We start from the raw sequence: 20982 nt of genomic DNA on the forward strand, positions 1-20982 counted from the left end.
CCCCGCCCCAACTCCACCCCCTCCCTGCCCCATTCCAACCCCTTCCCCAAATCCCGACCCCAGCTCTGTCTCTTCCCAGCCTCCTCCCCTGATTGTGCCACATTTCCACTCCTCTCCCCTCCCTCCTGGAGCATCAGCAAACGCTGGGAGGAGAAGCAGAGATGCGGCGCACTCAGGGGAGGAGACGGAGGTGAGGTGGGCCGGGTGGGATGAGAGCTGGAGCACCCATGGAGTTGGTGCCTATGCTTACACCCTCGGTTAACTAGCATATTTATACCAGGAAATCCTCCTTGTGGAGAGCAATCTTATATTGGTAAAAGTGTCCTTTTGCCAGTATAGTGTATATCAGTCCCTTGAGTGAAATAAACCATACTGGCAAAAGGACTTTTGCTGACATAACTGTGTCTACACTAGATCTTTTGCTGGCATAGCTAGTTACAAAAAATCATATCCCTAACCAGCACTGTTTTGCCAGCCAAACTTAAGCATAGACCAGGCCAAAGTGTTTCAGCTATGAGAAATCAAGTTCTGTACTATACATGAAGTGGGTCTGCACTCTGCAGCCTCTCATGACCTGAGAAACCCTAAGCTTTCTAGAAGATCAAGCGACACACACCCAAACATTCCCTCCCTGAACTTTGAAAAATCTGGTTTCCTGATTGGTCCTCTGGTCAAGTGTGTGGTTCCCTTTGTTAACCCTTTACAGGTAAAAGAAACATTAACCCTTAGCCATCTGTTTATGACAGACCCAAAATTAGCAGATACTTTGACCTTAATTTCTTTGAGAAGCAGCTCCCCAACTGTAAAATGGGAAGAACACCATTCCCTCACCTCACATGAGTGTTTCCAAGTTAAAATTATTAATATTTGTGAAGTGCTCTGATATTATACCGAAAAGCCCCATAAAAACACTTTTGTGGAAGTTAACAATTCTGTCTTCAGGGCAGGGTTTGATGAATGTGTGGTAGTTAAAGCATTGGGCCACACTCTGAACAATGAGGAGAAAACAAAATATTGAATAGCTGCTCATCAAGTAAGCATCATCCATTCAGTGTACTGAATGAGGCTGGGGCCTGTGGAAAAATAATAATATGTGATCATGTAACTAAAGACTGTTCCATAAAGTGAGCACGCAATGGAGCTGTACAACCTTACTTTTGGAATTTCCTAGCTTTTGAGAGCTTGACTTTGCAACCTTAATAAGGTTCTCTTAAGATATTTTTTGTATGCAACATAATAAAGGTATTGGAATCTAGCCCACAGGGATAAAGAAAGAAGAGAGTACATGTTAAGGGAGAAGACTTCCCTTCTATCTCATGATTATTGCATTGCCACTGGATGGAAAACCTTGACTGCTTTCTTAAAATATTGCTGAATAAAACTTAATTTATTCCACACATTCTGAGTGTAGCCCCAATACACAGAAACTCAGACACTAATAACATTGCTCAGCAGGTAGGATCAGCACTGAATGAAGTATTTTAGTGAGCACAGTAATTAATCGTAGATTTGATCTGTTTTCTGTTGCAATTTGCCACCACACCAAATCAGACACCCACTGATCTATGTGAGCAGCCCCTCTGCTCTTACAGATTGAGAAGTGCTTCTGTAGTGAGGTAGGAAGAGATCGGATAACCCATCCTTATACTGCACCACTTTACTTGCAGGTAGGAGAAAGAAACACTGAGACCAACGCTGAATCAATAACCTACAGAGACGAAAGAAAAATATCACAAGAAAGAGCATTCCTTCCAAGATCACCCACAGCAGCTGCTGGACAAACAGGCTGCCAGTTCAATAATACTGATTATTTCCACAAAGCATGAGACATGGTGGTAAACCCTGAGGACCATCATCTTGCCAATAAAGCAGCTGAGTGAAGTGACCCACTGTCAGTGCACACCAACTGCAGGGACTGAACCTACTTATATCTGCAGGCTAAGTCTACACTATTTACAATGGCTAGCAGTAGCCAACATACCACTCAAGATGACCATTGCTGGTGTCCCCTGAAGGTGTAACAGATGGAGCCCAGGTAGGAGGAGAAAGAAGAGCAATGACGCAAGACTCCTCAAGAAAAAGGCTGTAACTCAAACACCTGGCAGGCCAAGAGGGGCAGAAGGAAGACAGGATACAGCTTAACTGATGGAGCCTTTCCTATGCTAGGGTTATGCTGGTGCAACTGCTCTGGTGGTAGCACTAGTGGGAATTTGGTAGGCCTGCCCCTTCTGAAATCAAGGGGGCACATACAAGAGTCTCACTATGAATTGACAATGACATCTAATGGAATAAATGCCACTGCCAGTTAATTGTGTGAGGGTGTGCAGAATATTGGAATTTCTTCAGGTTGTAAATGTTTTACCTATCACTCTTTATTGCTGTGTATTACTTTTAGATAGACAATTTTTAAGTGCCCAGAGTTACAAATATCAGCATTTGATTGATTAGTGTGGTTTTGCTGACTTACCCACTCCATTGATTTGAACAATTCATTCGTTAATATAGTGAAACACATGTTCAAGATTACAAATTGTTTAACAAGTTTTAAAAACAATTCCCTTGGTGGTCTTGAAGTTTCTGAGAAGCAGATGGATGAGGTACAATTTTATAGATTCTCTCTCCTATTTGGGTAAAGCTGCAAGGTCTGAAGTAGGCTTTAGTGTAAACAGGGGACATTGTCAGACAATAAAGAGACAATTGCCTGTGTTAGCACAACAATTAATTTTGTTTGCTGAGCACCAATCTGTCTATTTGTTACCAGGAATGTGCTAATTATTCCTGCTAATTACATGCAAAACATTCATTATCACCTATATCTGGAAGAGGACCCCTCAGGTTTCAGTGACAAATTAATTACTGTGTTTTCCTTCTGAACATACTTAGACTGTCCCTGTTATTATCTACAAAATAAATTGGTTAGCCGGAAGCTTGTCTCTTAGAGACGTTCTGCAAACTGAAAAGTAGATGTGCAAATATTGTTATCTAGTTACTATTCCCTTTTTTTTCCAGGCAGTTATTTTCTGAAGCTCTTATAACTATAATATTAATTTACAAACTCTTAATTCTCATAAAATAGACTATGTACTGTGCTACGTTCCATTATAGAATCCTGTGGCACCTTATAGACTAACAGACGTTTTGGAGCGTGAGCTTTCGTGGGTGAATACCTACCTGCGTCTGACGAAGTGGGTATTCACCCACAAAAGCTCACGCTCCAAAACGTCTGTTAATCTATAAGGTGCCACAGGATTCTCTGCTGCTTTTACAGATCCAGACTAACACGGCTACCCCTCTGATACTATGTTCCATTATGTAACTGCTTTGAAAAAATCACAGCTTTATAGGCATCTACAGTACAAAACAACGGAAAAAGACAGGATGTATTCAGCCAAAAGAAAGAATATAGCCGACACAAAGCTAATGGTCAAATACTCCACAGCCAAATAAAATTCAGACTTAACCTTATTGACTAAAAGTAACTTAAAATTAAGAATATGTGAAATAAACAGGAGGATGTAAGTGTCTGTAGCTATACAGATTTTCATTACCAAATCTCTAGTTCAACAGTTAAGCAATTTTCCCCATGTCCTTTTTGAAATATCCTGAGTTAGGCCTGGTTTACCTGCCTGTATGATTATTTTCAGTTAATTTTAGTTAGATATGGGATTCGGTTTTTTTGGTTGGTTGTCTTCCCCCCCAAAGTAAGTATATCAGTCAACTTCTAATGTGGACACAGTTATACCAGTATTTATAGGGTTGCCAATTTTGATTGGATGTATTCCTGGAGATTTCATCAGATGACATAATTTTTAATTAAAGATTAATCTTTAAATCCTGGAGACCCCAAATCAGTCCTGGAGGGTTGGCAACCCTAAGTATAAATGTGCCTTCTACCATGGTAGCTCACTGCCCTTCCTACATAGGAATAGCTATAAGGACTTTTATTCCCTCATATAGCTGTGTCCACACTGGGGGGAGGTGTATCACTTTAATTATGCCAGTATAGTTAAAGTGGTACAAATTTGTGTATAGACAGGGCCTTAGGGATGGAGAGAGGTTACAATGCCAAGAGGCTTCACAGAGGGTGTACACTACCTGGACGCTCAAAACTTACCTCTGTGGGTGTTACCAGCATAGCCATATGCAGCCAGTCACTGAGACAGGAAGGATGAGGAAGAGCAAGCAGGGTCACAGGATCTACCCCTAAACAGATTCTCCAATCCTTTACACACGCAATCCTTAATCTCCACGCACAGAGGGGGATACAAGTCCAATGGTTCCTACTCATTGTCTATTCTGCAGCCTAGGGAGGGAAAATTCCTTGCATCCACAGCGATCCCCAGTGCCATTTTAAGTTGCCTGGGCTTGTTTCTGTGGGCAGTTTTTTGGGCCTTGTCCACATGACAAAAATATGCCATGTTTGAATAGGGGTAGGTGCACTCAAGTTAGCTGACGTGATGCTGAAAACAACAGTTCCTGGGCTACACTGACTGGAAAGTTGTGAACAGCATGGTGTGAGCCAGCTCAAGTACTTCCAGTTGTAATCAAACAATAATGTTCGGTAATGTCAACAAACACCAAAAGGTTTAGTAAAATTAACTTAATATAGAAGTATGAAAGAGCTGACAGCGAAAAAATGAAGGATAATAATCAGAGCTAGAAACCTGTATCAGATGACACAGAATTATTCAAACTACTGTAATATACAGATCATTTCTCTTCCAAAAGAGTAGTCATGACCTTTTCTGTGATCACATCCTCCCCTTCAAATCCTTTCTGGTCTACCTCTTGAAAAGCATTGGCATTATAGTTTTATTGCAGTTATTATGGCCTCATTTTCCACTGTAGGTTCCTGTGGGTAGGCACCCAAACCTGTTCTGAGGCACCTAAATATAAGTGCCTTACAGTCAGAGGTGCTGAGTACCCACAGTACCTCCTGAAGTCAGCATTGCTATTACTAAGTTTGAAATGTTTGGCCTAAATCATGAACATAATATTATTGGAATTATTTTTAAAAGAACAATTTATTTTATATGCACAGTGTAATCCTAGATAATCAAAATCTATATACAGTAAAAGCCAAACTAAGTAACTTTGGAACCATGCAAAGTCTGCATTTATCAAAGCTGATTTAAGTCCTACATGTTTCCCTAACATTTACCTTCAAGTTTCTGAATATGCATGCATACAGGATTCCTGGAACAATATTGTATTTGCTCACACCATAGTTCATAAACACAGATATGTATTCCTGGCTATAGAGGAAATAAGGCTATAGAGAAAAAATTCAGTATCACATAATTTTTCATTCCCAGGCAAGATTTCGAAAGGGACCAGCCATAACTTGTTGTGCATAATCAGCACTGGAAGCTAAATAAATGACTATATCATTTGATTATCCACATAATTTTAAAATGGTTTGAGTGGTAGTTGGCGTATTTCCTGCTAAATGGGATTATGATTGCACAACGAGTATGTTTTAAACAGAAACAATATGTTTTTGGAGGCACAACGCTCCTGGAATTTTGGTTTAGTTATTTTTTTCCTTGGACTATGTACCTACCCCAAGCTCTCACTGCTCTCTAGAAGAGTGGATCAAATGAACCATTCCCTGTTGGGGCTTATATGGCCAGCAGCTACTCTGGAGACACACTCCAACCTTTCCTTCCACATAAATGAGCAGTTAACTGATAGGCTAAATACATTAAGAATAAATAGTGAATAAATGAAGGGGAAGTAAATCTGTAGATGACTTAAGCAGATCGTTTCTTGCAGATGTTGTGGAAGAAGTGGATCTTGAGGAGGAATTCAAACAGGGAGCGAGAGAGAGAGAGGCTTTGCAGTCCAGTTCATGGAAAAGAACTCCATGTACAGAGAGCCGCATGGAAGAAAGTGGAGGAGGCTGTTGTGGGAGAAGTGAACAAATAGGTCATCAAGGCTTGCCCGACCCCATTAGTTAAGCGAGGGTGGGGGCAGCACAGTAACACAAAGGTGGATAAGTAGGGAACACAGAATTATGTGGAGCCTTAAAGGCAATCACAAGAATCTTGAAATTGATGCAGTGGAGAGAGGAAGGAGTGAGCCAGTGAAGACATTCAAAGAAACAGGAGATGGGAGAATATTATGGTTGGGACAATAGGGAAAAGGGGGGATTTTAGTTTCTGCCTTCTGCATGAGCTGAGTTAGAACAGCCATACTGGGTCAGACCAAAGGTCCATTTAGCCCAGTATCTTGTCTTCCGACAGTGGCCAATGCCAGGTGCCCCAGAGCAAGACTGCCCTAGAGATTGTTGAACCCTATGCAGCTCCCTGGAGGAGGGCCGGCCCCGGGCCTCTGGGGTGGGGTCCCAGTCTCCGCAGGGTGGGGAGGGCTGCACCCAAGGGCTTTGGGAGGCAGGAGCAACCAGTGCAGGAAGACTCCACTCTGCTCCCCTGGCTCCCAGGCTTGGGGAAAGGGGGAAAGTGCCCCCCAGAACTCACCGACGGCGCGGCTGTGAGCTGGTATAGTGGAGCAGGCTGGGGCTGGGTGACTCCACTTCCCGCCACCCGGTGAGTGCAGGGTGGGCCCGACCCCAACCCCTGCTGTAGTCCCCCGTGTTCACATAGCTCAGGAGACAGGATTTGGGGGAAGAGGTGGAGCTGGGGTGGAGCAGGGGCAGGAAGAGGCATGGTGGAGGCGAAGCAGGGGAGGGGGCTGAGGGAAAGGAGTCGGGCAGGGGCAAAGGCAGCTTTTCTGGGCCCTGCTGTGCACAGCCCAACAGGGGCCAGCTCAGCCTTCCAGGGGATCGGGCTGGCCGCTGAAGCTAGGGCAATTTGGTGCCCCAAATTTCCTGGTACCCTATGCAACTGCATGGTTTGCATATGGGTAGGGATGGCCCTGCCCCAGAGGGAACAAACAGAACAGGTAATCATCAAGTGATTCATCCCCTGTTGACCATTCCCAGCTTCTGGGAAGAAGCAAGAAACACCATCCCTGCCCATCCTGGTGGACCTATTCTCCATGAACTTATCTAGTTCTTTTTTGAACACTGTTATAGTCTTAACCTTCACAACATCCTCTGGCAAGGAGTTCCAAGTTTGACTGTGCATTGTGTGAAAAAATACCTCCTTTTTTTTGTTTGTTTTAATCTGCTGCCTATTAATTTAATTTGGTGACCCCTAGTTCTTGTGTTAGGAGAAGGAGTAAATAACCTTACTTACTTATTTACTTTCCTTATTTACTTTCTCCACACCAGCCATGATTTTATAGACCTCTATCATATCGCAAATCCCCTTGTCCCCCCAGTTTTCTCTTTTCCAAGCTGAAAAGTCTCAGGTCTTGTTAATCAGTCCTCATATGGAAGCCATTCCATACCCCTAATCATTTTTGTAGCCCTTTTCTGAACCTTTTCCAACTCCAATATATCTTTTTTGAGATGGGGCAACCACATCTGCACACAGTATTCAAGATGTGGACATACCATGTATTTATTTAGAGGCAATATGATATTTTCTGTCTTATCTATCCCTTTCTTAATGATTCTCAACATTTTGTTTGCTTTTTTGACTGCTGCTTAGGGGTGAAAGTAACTGAAAGGATTTACCGGTATGCCAGAGTCCTGAGTGGGGGCATGACCTCAACTGGAAGAGGCATGGCCTCAACCAGAAGAGGCATTTAAAGGCCCTGGGGCTCCGGCTGTGGCTGGGAGCCCCAGGGCCTTTATATTACCCCAGAGCTACCAGCTGCAGAGGCGGCTGGGAGCCCCGGGGTTCAGCGGTGAAATAAAGGGCCCAGGGCTCCGGCCTCCACAGAGCTCTGGGCCCTTTAAAGCACCACCCGAGCCCCACTGCTGGAGCTCCGGCAGTGATTTAAAGGGCCCGGGGCTCCCCGCAGCAGAAGGAGCACCGGGCTCTTTACATTCCCGCCTAAGCCCAGTAAAGATTTGTCTGGGGATTGGTCCTGCTTTGATGACCTCCTGAGGTCCCTTCCAACTCTGATATTCTATGATTCTATAATTCCCCACCAGCGCAACCTGTTCTGTCCTCCTGATATATTTTGTACCGTGGTATTACTGTGTCCCATTGATTATCCTCATTCCACCAAGTTTCTGTAATGCCTATTATATCAATATCCTCATTTAATATGAGGCATTCTAGTTCACCCATCTTATTATTTAGACTTCTAGCATTTGTATATAAGCACTTTAAAAACTTGTCACTTTTTAGCAGTCTGCTACTACATGGTGTAATTGAATGGGACTTTTTTTCATTTGATTGTTTCTTATCAGATCCTACCCTTATTTCATCATCTTCCATCCTCTCCTCTTTACTAGGACGTAGAGAATCTCCATTAATAGATCCTCTCCTAAAGGAGGCCTCTGTCCGAACCTTGTGCTCCTCTGTATCTCTCGGCTTTCCCCAGCCCTTAGTTTAAAAACTGCTCTATAACCTTTTTTAATGTTATGTGCCAGCAGTCTAGTTCCATTTTGGTTTAGGTGGAGCCCATCCTTCCATATAGACTCCCTCTTTCCCAAAAGTTTTCCCAGTTCCTAATAAATCTAAACCCTCCTCCCTACAACATTGTCTCATCCACGCATTGAGACCCTGTAGTTCTGCCTGTCTAACTGGTCCTGCCCCAGAGTTAGGGATGAGTCCTATTAGATCCTTCACTGCTTCTAGATATTCAAGTAGCAATGGTGACAAGAAATGCCTTCTATCAGCACAGATCATGAGAAAGGCTGCCTTTTGCTCTCAGAGGAGGACCTAGCTATGCTGATCCATGCTCTTGTCAGTGTCAGGTTGGACTGCGGCAGTGCAAAGTATCTGAAAAGTAACGTTTACATAGTAGTTGCAGCTAGTAACTATGCAGTGGCCCACATCCTAAGTAGGACATGCTACAAACACCACATAATAGTTCACTGTCCACATCTCACAACTGCTCACCTTACTGATTCTGGATCCAAGTCAAAGCACCCGTTCTTACCTTCAAAGATATCAATAGACTAGACCTGTTCTCTTTCTATGGTGGCCTTTCCTTCCACAGAGCGCTGAAGTAGCTACAATGAACTGGGACCGTGGGGCCAAAAGCACCTATACAAAAAAGTCAGAGAATGGATCAAGTCACTCTTAGTGGAAGTCCCAAGTCAAGCCATTTACCTCCAAGGATCAGGCTGAGTTTGTGCTGAATTTTGGACATAATGCAAGATGCATTTCTCTAAGCATACTTCTTCCCATCAAATAAGAGCATTAGAAAAACCTACCAACCAATGGTCTCCTCCAAGACAGGCACCAATCAAGTAAAATAAGGGTGGGGTAGAGCATTTAGACTCATCTTCAGCCAGAAATCATTGTGTATATTAGTTGTGTAAATGGCACCTAAATAGTACGGAGATGGGTGCAGAAGATGGGTGCATTTTATATCAGTTAATATCAATGCTAATATTATATTAATATAATCTAACAAAGGTTTTTTCCATTTCCATAGATCCTCCGAACCATCTCCATTGTTTTACTCTCATACTGCATGTTATTGAAGTAAACCACAGTATTTAGGAATAATGAGCAAATTCATCTATCATCCATGAATCAACAGACTTACAATGGAATCATAAATAGACCTACACCAAGGATTAATGCTGTTCAGATTTTCTAGAGTCAGACAAAGTAACTGTCTACTCACAAATAACTAAAATATTATACTCCTAACAGTAGCAGATGCTCTCATCTTCACTGCCATAAGCCTCATGTAAGCAGGTAAACTGCAGCATCTGCAGGAGGAGAGAGACATTTTAATTTAAAAAAAAAAAAAAGACAGCTTTTAGCATTCTAAATAGGCAGGTACAAAATATAGCTCTAAAAACATTATTCAGTCGTGTGCTGATGACAAAAATTGGAGCAGTTATCTTCCTCTCTCTCTCTCTCTCTCTCTCACACACACACACACACACACACACAGAATCTGGTTCTCACTCAGAGTGAATGCCATCATAGCCAGGGTCAGGAGAGGCCTGCTGGGTTTGGTTCTTATGAGTTATTCTGTTCTATACTATTCTATATAGGTTTTTATACTGCATTCCTCAACGTAGAGTTTGAGCCCTTAGTGCATTAGCAATGTGACTAATATCTGTCATGTGTTTGCTCATTGTTCATGCTAAATCAATCAATGCCTAGTGGGATTTTCAAAACCACCTAGACATCTATTCGCATCATTATGCACTTAAATACATTTAAAAATCTGTCCCTAAGGTCTTCGGGGAAGGGATTAGCTTTTCATTGTGTGTTTACAGGGTCTAACACAATGGGGACCACCTGATCCCCAAACTGGGGCCTCTAGCCAAAACTGCTATACAAATAAGTGAAAATAAAAGTTTGGAATTTCTCATAGGTATGTACTAAAAGTGTCACACTGCTATTACTTTAGCAAGGGAATTGGGGAAGTTTGCAATAGGCATTCTTTAAAACTAATATGACTACGAGTATAGCGAAAGACAAGGTGGGTGAGGTAATTTATTTTACCAGAACAAATTCTGTTGGTAAGAGAGACAAGCCTGAAGAAGAGCTCTGTGTAAGCTTGAAAGCTTGTCTCTTTCACTAACAGAAGTTGGTCCAGTAAAAGATATTACCTCACCCACCTTGTCTCTTTAATATCTGGACCAACAAGGCTACAACAACACTGCATTCAAATATAGTTACAGTTACTTTTTTAGTCATTTGTGTATTTTCTCTTCTTTTGGAAGCTTACAGTCTTAATTTTCAGCAAAACCATTGGTCTGTGTCCCTGATACCATATATATATATCCCTGTCTATATTCTCAGAGAGGAAAAAAAAGTCAACCAACCAGTCATCCAGAACCTGGAAAGCAGTCTACCCCAATAGATCTAACTATCATTCTGCCTTTGTAGACTGTCAGTCAGACTGCAACAGATTGGTTCTAGCTGCTTAAGAAAATCAAGATTTTTATTTTTAAAACGTTCAAAGAGCTGTGATCTCTCTTTACACAGCACATAGTATTACACATTTGTATTATAATATACAGACAGTTGTAACATTACACATTTTTTGAAGATTACCCATTAATCTGTTGCCTCCCCAAGTAATATTTCAGTGACTTTGGAGTTATTCATGCCCTTCTGCAGATCACTCAACTCATGTGACTGAACCTGTGTTTCAAAATGTATATTGATATTTTTTTAATTGCTTGCCTTGTGTGTAAAGAATACCCTGTTTATTAATAGTGACAGAAGTGGCAACTTCTCTGGTGGCTTCAAACACCACGAGAAATCCCAGACTTGCTTGGGATCAAAATGAGAGCTATGTCTGGTTCAGAAATTGGAAGTGGGATTATTTCCTGAATGTACAGAGCGGATCAGTCCTATTTCCTTAACACAAGGCACAGCAATGGGAAATGTGACCTTGGAGAGATTTCCTGCAGGTTTGTGGCTCTCACTCTGAACACTGATATTCCCAAGATTCAATAGCCCTTAAATGCTGCATAAACAAATGCAGAAGAATGAGATTTCAGACTAGTGGCAATGTTTGGCTTGAACAAAGTACCCTGAATTTCACTCAAGTATTTTATATTCAAGGCACAAGTTATGACCCACATATTTCATTAAATCTAGTTAATTTATACCAAAATCCATCACCTTTTTGTGTTTCAAAATTAATATTTCTTATGAGAATAAAATCCAAAGAAGAAGAAGAGAGACAGATTTAGGCTTAATCTTTCTTATTATTTGATAAGAAGGATTTTCTGAGTAAAGGTACAAGTCATTTGTAGTTCTGATCACTCTAGTATTCTGTTCCTTACCTCAGAGTAGAAAATGTTTTAAATATTTAACAAATCAGACTAATTATATAGAATAATTGAATCCTTAGTATAAAGCCTGAGAGACTTCATTTTTCTAATGTTATTTGCTGCTGAAGTGAGTACCAGGCGGAGAGATAAAAACTACTGACATATTAATACTAAGAAGACAGAAAAAATACTTACAGTTTTGAGAAAAACATTTGACTCAGGATATAAGTTAATTATTAAGTTACATTCTTCCCCCTACCCCTGCAAAAGTTATTTTAATTGCTAATTTATGCCAAATGTGTGTTTTACTTAAGAGTAGGAATGTCATTCTATTTGAAGCAATACTTAATAGAACTAAGAGTTATTCAAGGGCAGTGTTTTATTAATAAAGCATTTTCTGGTATAATCATCATGATATCACATATATAATATTTCACAGATTCTTGAGGTAACTTTCAAGTAATTTTACAGAGAGAAGGAACAATTGGAGCTTGTAATCCAAAGTGTTAAAAAAAAAAAATCTAATGTTGGGGTAACTTCTGTTTTTTAAAAGCTAAGTGATTTAATTCAAGCCAGTGGAGATGGGGGGAGGTTAGTAAGACCAATAAGAGCTAGTTGCTGCCATGAGAGCTGCCATTTTTAAACTATTATGAATATTTGCATACATTTACATGCATTGAAAGCAAACCATTCAGAACAAACAAGGTTCACTTTATGAAGACAAACTTGCAGCGTATGATTGAGTGACAGCACAATGGCTGATTTAAACTTTATTAGTCTCCTCCGTTCACTGACTATTTTCTGATGACAGAGGGTCAATAAAGGATGTCTTAAGTCTCTCTGGCCAGTTTTATTTTATTTCTTTTTTTGATAAACCCTCTGGCTGCCATTATTGAGTGAGAGAATGTACTGAGCAACTCTACCAAAACCTCAGATGTGGTCTCTGATCATTAATAGTCAGTGCTGTATGAAGCTTTCCAAAATACTGGAATAAGCAGGAAAACTGGTTTAGCAAAAAGACTTACATAGTTCTCTTAACCAGTTCAACATTAAGACATGTCTGCATGCATTCCTAGTGCCTGTGACAATAGCAACACTTCCTTTCAGCCTAATAGGTCCTGAGCCCCATCCTTTGTCTGCTGATTAACTGCTCTATTCATTGACCAGACCACTAATTGCATGCTCCTTATAGTTACCCTACATTACTGTAAGAATTAATGAGACACAATTACAGGTCCCAGAAATCTCAGGCCTAGCCAACTGCAAAGCACTCCAACTGAATAAGAACTCCCCACAAATAAAGAGAAAAATTCAGTCCATTGTTCACAGGAAGCAGAATGTTTTTTGTTAAAAAATTGTATTTATTTGAAGCTGTTTCATAATTAGGCCTTGGTGGAAAAAAAGAGAGAGAGAGAGAGAGAGAGAGAGAGAGAGACTAGAGAAAGGACTTGGGAACTAGCATTCATTAAGAAATCACAGTGTATGCTAAGAGACACACAGACACTTCACATACGAAAAAAAACACGAGGAATGGAGTGCATGAAAAATTAGTATTATGAATAATACAAACATATACAGCCCATCAGCTGTTTAAACAGAGCATGTGGGAATGTAAGTGAATCATCTCCAATCCTACATTTCTCCAAGGTACCTGAAATATGTGCAATTTAAACAAAAATGTGACACGTCACAGCACTCATGTTTACGCTTAAGGGCTGCTTTTATTACCCTAGCCAACAATCTAGCAGGCACCAAAACCTAAGGTCATTAGCCATGAAATGAAGCCAGATGGAAGCACTGGCTCAGGTGAGCATTGTGGACTCTTCTCCTAAATGTTGTTAGGTCTTGAAAAATTGGACATAACTATTAAAGAACCTCTGGGTGCCTTTAATTTGTGTAGTCAACAGCCAGAGATATTCAAGGTCTTGATGCCCTGGGATGTATTATGTAAGGAATATATTCATGTACATTAATGGTTCTTGAACGACTTCTCCAATACACTAGGAACAATCAGTCTTTTCCTCATAGAATATCAGGGTTGGAAGGGACCTCAGGAGGTCATCTAGTCCAACCTCCTCCTCCAAGCAGGACCAATCCCCAGACAAATTTTTGCCCCAGGTCCCTAAATGGCCCCCTCAACGATTGAACTCACAATCCTGGGTTTAGCAGGCCAATGCACAAACCACTGAGCTATCCCTCCCCCCAATGTTAAACTAATGAAGTCTTCTCCTTCCACCAATTTATCTTCAACATATTTTCATCAGATTTTATCTTGAAATTATATTTATAAAATTCCCTTATTCCGAAGTCACTGAAGCTTAAGATATAGCTTAAATATAAACACTAAAATTTTAAAATCCCCAGTAAATGCCTCTCAACACACAATGCACAACAACAATCCAGAGATCACAAACAAAGAAGGATGTTCTACACTGACCTGTTCCAGAATTACAACCTTGGTCAGAAAGTATGCTGTCCCCTTCCTCGTAGAACTGTACAGAATACTCACCAATTACAACCCCACTAATTGTAGTGGTGGCTTAGATTTGTGAAAAATGAGTGTTCTTCTGATGCCATCACTTATTGATATCACCACAAAACTCTTTCTTCATGAAGCAGATTGTTCTCACCATGGAGTACTGAATCATGAGTGATAATCATGGTACCAATATTGGTGGAGCATCCTCATGGCTACTGTATAAAGGTCTGCAATACCTCTGTCTCAAGACAGGCAACATTATTCTCTGACTCAAAGAGTTACGGTTATGCTACAGGCAAGCTGTGTTACACCGCATCCCTGGGTGGGGTCTCTGGCAGCAAGGATCAAACCTGAAAGCATGAGCCTCTATTGCGTGAGTTAAAAGACCCAGCTCTATTATCCAAGGCTGTAGCTGGCACATCAACCTCAATGTGGCCTGAGCTCCACTAGAGAGGGACATAATGCCACACTGAATGGGTGTGAGTAGCCTGCAGCTGCAAGTTTGACAGCATTATTTTAAATGAGTCTTCCTGGAGGGCTCACCCTACTGGTAGAAGAGAAGTCCCATCTCCATATACTGTATTACTGTCACATCCTTGGTCCACACCTCTCTGCCTTTCAAGGCCCAAATATAGGACAAGGGTAAGGGACAGAAGAAATGTATTCCTGCAGAAGGCTTTAAGTGATGTGAGGTTCCTTCCTTTAGCTCAAATAACATTTTCTGTTACCTCCATTTCAGCAGTCATCATTTCTGATGCAAATAGTATATAAGGGTAATAGTGAGCTAACATCAACTTTGTGTGCACTTAAGGCAAGACTGATTTTCAGTGAGGACCGACCATCTTCCCTACTGAGAAATATTGTGCAGACAATCCTGTCTGCTAGAACGGCTACTAAATGCCAAATTTAAGGCAGAGGGTTAGACATTTTGAGATCATAATGCCATCCACCTAAGATTGACCTAGAACATCTTAAAGAATGATTTTTAAAGATACCTGTGCATGCTGCAACTTGATGCCATAAAAAGTCTCCCAGGCCTGATTCTATCTCATTTACACCACTTTCACATTGATGAACTTCTTCTCACTTCACTGGGGGTACTCCTGATTTACATTGCTGTATGTCAGCAAGATCAGAATCAGCCATAAAACTGAAAAGTTATGGGGCAAAAAATGCCCCTGATCCTGCAACTAATGGTGTGTGAGGTTAACTTTCTGCACAAAACTGATTCAGTTAAATTCAATAGACTACCCATGTGTGTAAAGTTAAACATGTGTTAGTGCTTGCAGGAACCAAGCCTATTTCCTAGTAAACTATTGATCTAATCCAATAATTTATCTGCACTAGAAAGCACTCCACCAAACCCTTTCTAGTGTAGATAAATTCCTTAATAGATTAGTAGTCTACACTGAAATGGGCCCTGAGTCTGCATACACTAACACAAGTAGGCGTCGACTTCTGCTGGCACCGGTGGGTGCTAGACCCCCTTCTGTCCCCGCCCCCGCCCTGACCCCATCTCTGCCCTGCCCCCTCCTGCCCCTGCCACACCCATTCCAGCCCCTTCCCCAAAGTCCCCGCCCCAACTCCACCCCCTCCCTGCCCCATTCCAACCCCTTCCCCAAATCCCGACCCCAGCTCTGTCTCTTCCCAGCCTCCTCCCCTGATTGTGCCACATTTCCACTCCTCTCCCCTCCCTCCTGGAGCATCAGCAAACGCTGGGAGGAGAAGCAGAGATGCGGCGCACTCAGGGGAGGAGACGGAGGTGAGGTGGGCCGGGTGGGATGAGAGCTGGAGCACCCATGGAGTTGGTGCCTATGCTTACACCCTCGGTTAACTAGCATATTTATACCAGGAAATCCTCCTTGTGGAGAGCAATCTTATATTGGTAAAAGTGTCCTTTTGCCAGTATAGTGTATATCAGTCCCTTGAGTGAAATAAACCATACTGGCAAAAGGACTTTTGCTGACATAACTGTGTCTACACTAGATCTTTTGCTGGCATAGCTAGTTACAAAAAATCATATCCCTAACCAGCACTGTTTTGCCAGCCAAACTTAAGCATAGACCAGGCCAAAGTGTTTCAGCTATGAGAAATCAAGTTCTGTACTATACATGAAGTGGGTCTGCACTCTGCAGCCTCTCATGACCTGAGAAACCCTAAGCTTTCTAGAAGATCAAATCACATCATCATGTTTTCACCTAGTGTAATCTCTCATCAGCCCTGAGGTTAGTATTGTACTATTTTTACCACTTATAGAGCAGGTGGAAATACCAAGGCAATCTGCAAGCCAGTTCTAGACCACATTCACAGCTAAGTACGATCATTTATACTACAACAAAATTATAAAAAGTGGAAGTATCGGAAACCCCAGAATTTTCCATTTTAATGTATGATAGTTTTTGGATTAGACTAAAAACAAATTCTAAATATGTAACTATTAAACAGTTTCTCATTTTAATCAGCTATCTTTGACTTTCACAAGTATGACTAAATAGATTCCCTTTATTTGATTCTACTAGGTGCCTGATATTTTAAAGGAAAATAAGGAGACCGATTGATACAATATGGATTTTTTAAACCCTGCTAGAGCTAGGTGGAAGTTACTGTTATACACTGGTTTCAGAGACCAGATTGTTTTTAAATACAAGATTCACCTGTATATTCACAGGGCTAGAGTATGGCATTTAGCAACAACCCTATGGCTGAGTAGAGGCCTGGGCAAAGCCTCAGCACGAAATCTACAGGAGATTATTCCTCAGAAGGCACAATCCTCCCGCATAGGCCCAGAGATTGTGGACAGTCCTGTACAGTTCTTTAAACCACTCCAATTTAATCCTTTCCTATGTTCACTTCAGGATTCTATAGAGACCTGGAAGGGACATGGTGCTACCTCCTCCCTACCCTCTTTGAGGCAATTTATGGAGCACAGGGATTACAGCTGTCCTTAGGCCTTACATGGAGTGTGCAGTTGGGTGAGGTAGAGGGAAAGCTCTTTAACCACCTTTCCCTTCTTTCTTCTCTGTGCCATACAAGGCCTGTGCACAATCTGGGACATGTCCTTCAGCAGAAGCCTGGTCTTTTAGATGGTGCCTGAAGGCTTCATGAGCTAGGACTCAGATGACTAAGCAGCATGTTTTGTAAGTAGGATAACAATATTCATGAACACAACAAGGAGTCCGGTGGCACCTTAAAGACTTATTTGGGCATAAGCTTTCATGGTTAAAAAACTCATTTCTTCAGATGCATGGAGTGAAAATTACAGATTCAGGCACCAAGACATCAGTACATCCATAGGTGCCGACTTCTACTGGTGCCGGTGGGTGCTCAACCCCCCTCTGCCCCACCCCCTCCCACAGAGTCAGTGCCTATGAGTTCATCAAGAGTTTTCCTGGCGCTATTGCCTTATATCTGTGGCACACCAAGGTGGAAGCACCATGGGGGCTCGTGATGCAGGATTAATGTACTTGCAGAGTTTCCATCCCACCTCACATAACCTAAAGCTATGACCAATAAATGAGACTTTCAAAAAGATACTCTTAGTGTAGAAGTTCAATTTAAAATCCATAATATATCAGAAAAGTAAGAGCAATAGTGAAACAAATATCAGGACTATCTAAAACTCAGTGTGAGGACATCTTCCACGTTTACTTCTACAAGACTCCCAGTCTTTCTCCACACACAAAATGGTATATACACATCAGCAGATGGGAAAGGAGACTCATAAAACCCAAAGGTGACAGGCCACAGTACTCTTGCTGTAATGTATTTCCATGTTATTGTTTTGTTCTGAATAATTCCAAATGAATTCTGACTATTGTAGGAGTACCATAAGACAACACGTTTCAACTATAGCAAAACAGGTTTGGAAACTTTGTGCATACCAATAGCAGAATGAAGACTATCAGTTTGTTACAGGGCTTAGCAATGCACAAATTACAAACCAAGTTGCAGTGAAATTTGCTTAGTGATATTGTGTATTTCCCTATAACATAGTTCCACTGCACATGTACTATAAAAAAATATTCCAGGTCACTGAACTTTAAAAACAAAAATGGTGGAATGACAAACCTTGTGACTGAAGTCCACTATTGGTAGAACTTTCCTGAATTGAGATTATGTTCATGTATAAATCTATAATATATGCTCCCCGTAGCCACGGTCGGCTCTAGGCATTTTGCCGCCCCAAGCACAGCAGGCAGGCTGCCCTCGGCAGCTTGCCTGCGGAGGGTCCACTGGTCCCGCGGCTTCGGCAGACCTCCCACAGGAAGCCGTGGGACCAGCGAACCCTCCGCAGGCAAGCTGCCGAGGGCAGCCTGCCTGCCGTCTTCGTGGCGTTGGCAATGCGCCCCCCGCGGCTTGCTGCCCCAAGCACACACTTGGTGCGCTGGGGCCTGGAGCCGCCCCTGACCCAGCAGCAAGTTGACCTTTTCATTCTAAACCCCACTTCATATTTGCCATCGTTAGAATCAAAAAACCTCAAAATATACCATATTCATTTAGCAGCACAAGACGTTTGTAATTGTTGAACACAGATGATACTACTAAATCTATATTATAGTTGGTGCTAGAGTTCAGTAGAGAAGCTTCCAGCTGAAACAGACAAACTATAAAGGAAATATTTTATTTTGAACCCTAAGTTTCATTTTATCTTACCTCATAGGAAAATCGGTAGTTAATACAGGAATCCATGACACGGGTTTTTGGAATTTGCCATTTATTTGCAGTCTCTACTTTCACACTGTCTAGTAGTTAACTGCCAAATACTACAAGAGTTTTAAAAAGTTACATGTTCTTGTCTTATCACAGAAATGTAAAAGTAAACAGTATAAAATTATATTTCCGCTAGTTAAAATTGTAACAAAAAAAATTAGGGATCTGCCTTATTTTACTTTTCCCCAGAATATATAAACTCTTGTAATTAAACTTTTCACCTTTCCAAGTAGCTGACTGTGTATTCCTGCACAGTGGGTGGTTTTCTCTGCAGACATATTGACTTGGAACAATATACAAAGCAGAAATCCCTGAATGGAATTTATGGCTAAATTTAACCATGCATATTTTTTAATAGAATTTGCATATCTCGCTTGCAACATTAAGAAAAAAATAAGGCTAAATTCAGTTAATTGTAACACCATATTGCTTTGTCAGAGAGAAATAATATGAGATTTGAAGTTATAATTTCCATATTTATTGATGATGTATGTGAAAGGAAATCTGTGCAAATATTCTTGGTGCTGCCTTAAAGAGATTTCAAGAATAGGAGCATATTAACCTTTCACATGGAGCTTAGATATGGAAAAGGAGCTTCTCCTACTCAAAGATGATTTGGAGGGCAATTATAAAAAAGTGTTGGTGGAGAACCTCTGGAGTTCTGGAAAGCGACAGCTCTAACCACTCCACCAGATTATATTAATAAAAAGCTAACTTGTTTTGAAAAAAAATGCTTTTTTAAACCTTTCAGGCTAGTGTTGAATGAAAAGTCTTTCCCACAAACAGATAAATCAGTGTCAATTTCTTGACGCCAGGTTTTTCTTTGATACATTGCCACAGCATCTCTCTACATTTTATTCCTGAAAGCAATTTAGCAGACAGTGATCAGTAGCACAAAAATTCTCACCTTCTTCCACCCTCTTTTCTTAGTGTTTGCTATGTTTTAAATAGGGCTCTTCCCATGCACCATCTGACCCTCCTTTAAATCATTCAAAATGAAATTCTTAGTTATACCAATATAAATGTGCTTAATATCAGGCATGGTCTACACATACAATTTAGGTCAACATAGCTACATCAGTCCAGGCAGGGAGTGAAAGATACACACACCTGAGCAATGTGGTTATGCTGACCTAACCCCCAGCATACACACAGCTAGGCTGACAGAAAACTGCTTCTACTGATCTAGTTGCCATCACTCAAGGAAGTGGTGTTCCTACACCAACAAAGAAAAAACTCTTCCATCAGTGTAGACTGCATCTACATGATGGGGCTATGCCAGTATATCTACAGCCTTGTAGCTATGCCGCTATAGTTTCTGTAGTGTAGACATACTTTCATCCACTCAGTCAACAGATATATCTGTACAGAAACTGCATTTAGACCTGGCCTTAACCCTTCACTGCTGATCTCCTTTTCAACATCGTCTGCTCTCTCCAGCCTGGTCTACACTTAAAGACTAAGGCCAACATAGCTATGGTGCTCAGGGGTGTGAAAAACTCTACATTCCTAAGCACCATTGCTACGCCAACCAGGCCCATGGTGTAGATGCAGATAGGTCAATGAAAGAATGTTTCCTTCAACCCATTGCTCAGGGAGATGGAGTTCTTGTAGTAATAGAAAAACCTCTTCCATCACTGTAGTCTCAGTCTAGACCAGGGGTTCTCTCAACAAATTTTTGGTGGCCTCAGAATGCAGTCACCAACTCTTAATTGGTGGCTGCACTGACACTTTTTTCCTAAAATACTTAATTAACTTTAGGGGGGCAATTAAATGTGCACGGATTCATATCCAAATCTTTGTAAAGTATATTTGTAGGGTTTTTTTTGTAGACTCAATAACAAAAATAATTCTGCCTCCCCCTTGCCTTCCCCTCCACCACCAATCCAGGGCTTAGTGGGTCCTGGGGCTTATGTGAAAAGTGAAATTTGTATATTTCTTCATATCACAGCACACTTAGTAACTACCTGGGAGGCTGTGAAAATTGATAAGTGATATTAACAAACATACAAGTATC

At 41.3% G+C, this 20982-nt stretch overlaps 1 long non-coding RNA gene across 1 annotated transcript in view; it reads right to left on the reverse strand.

Moving 5' to 3' along the window:
* LOC116821243 (uncharacterized) overlaps positions 1 to 20982 on the reverse strand; it is a 61159-nt gene that overhangs the window by 25095 nt on the left and 15082 nt on the right. Inside the window, exons 4-5 of the long non-coding RNA XR_004372866.2 lie at positions 9658 to 9745; positions 8962 to 9068 (exon numbers count right to left, since the gene is read on the reverse strand). This is a non-coding gene — a long non-coding RNA (uncharacterized LOC116821243). The remainder of the gene's footprint in view (positions 1 to 8961; positions 9069 to 9657; positions 9746 to 20982) is intronic.

The sequence above is a fragment of the Chelonoidis abingdonii genome, chromosome 2 (assembly GCF_003597395.2).
Source record: "Chelonoidis abingdonii isolate Lonesome George chromosome 2, CheloAbing_2.0, whole genome shotgun sequence".
Classification (NCBI taxonomy): Eukaryota; Metazoa; Chordata; order Testudines; family Testudinidae; genus Chelonoidis; species Chelonoidis abingdonii.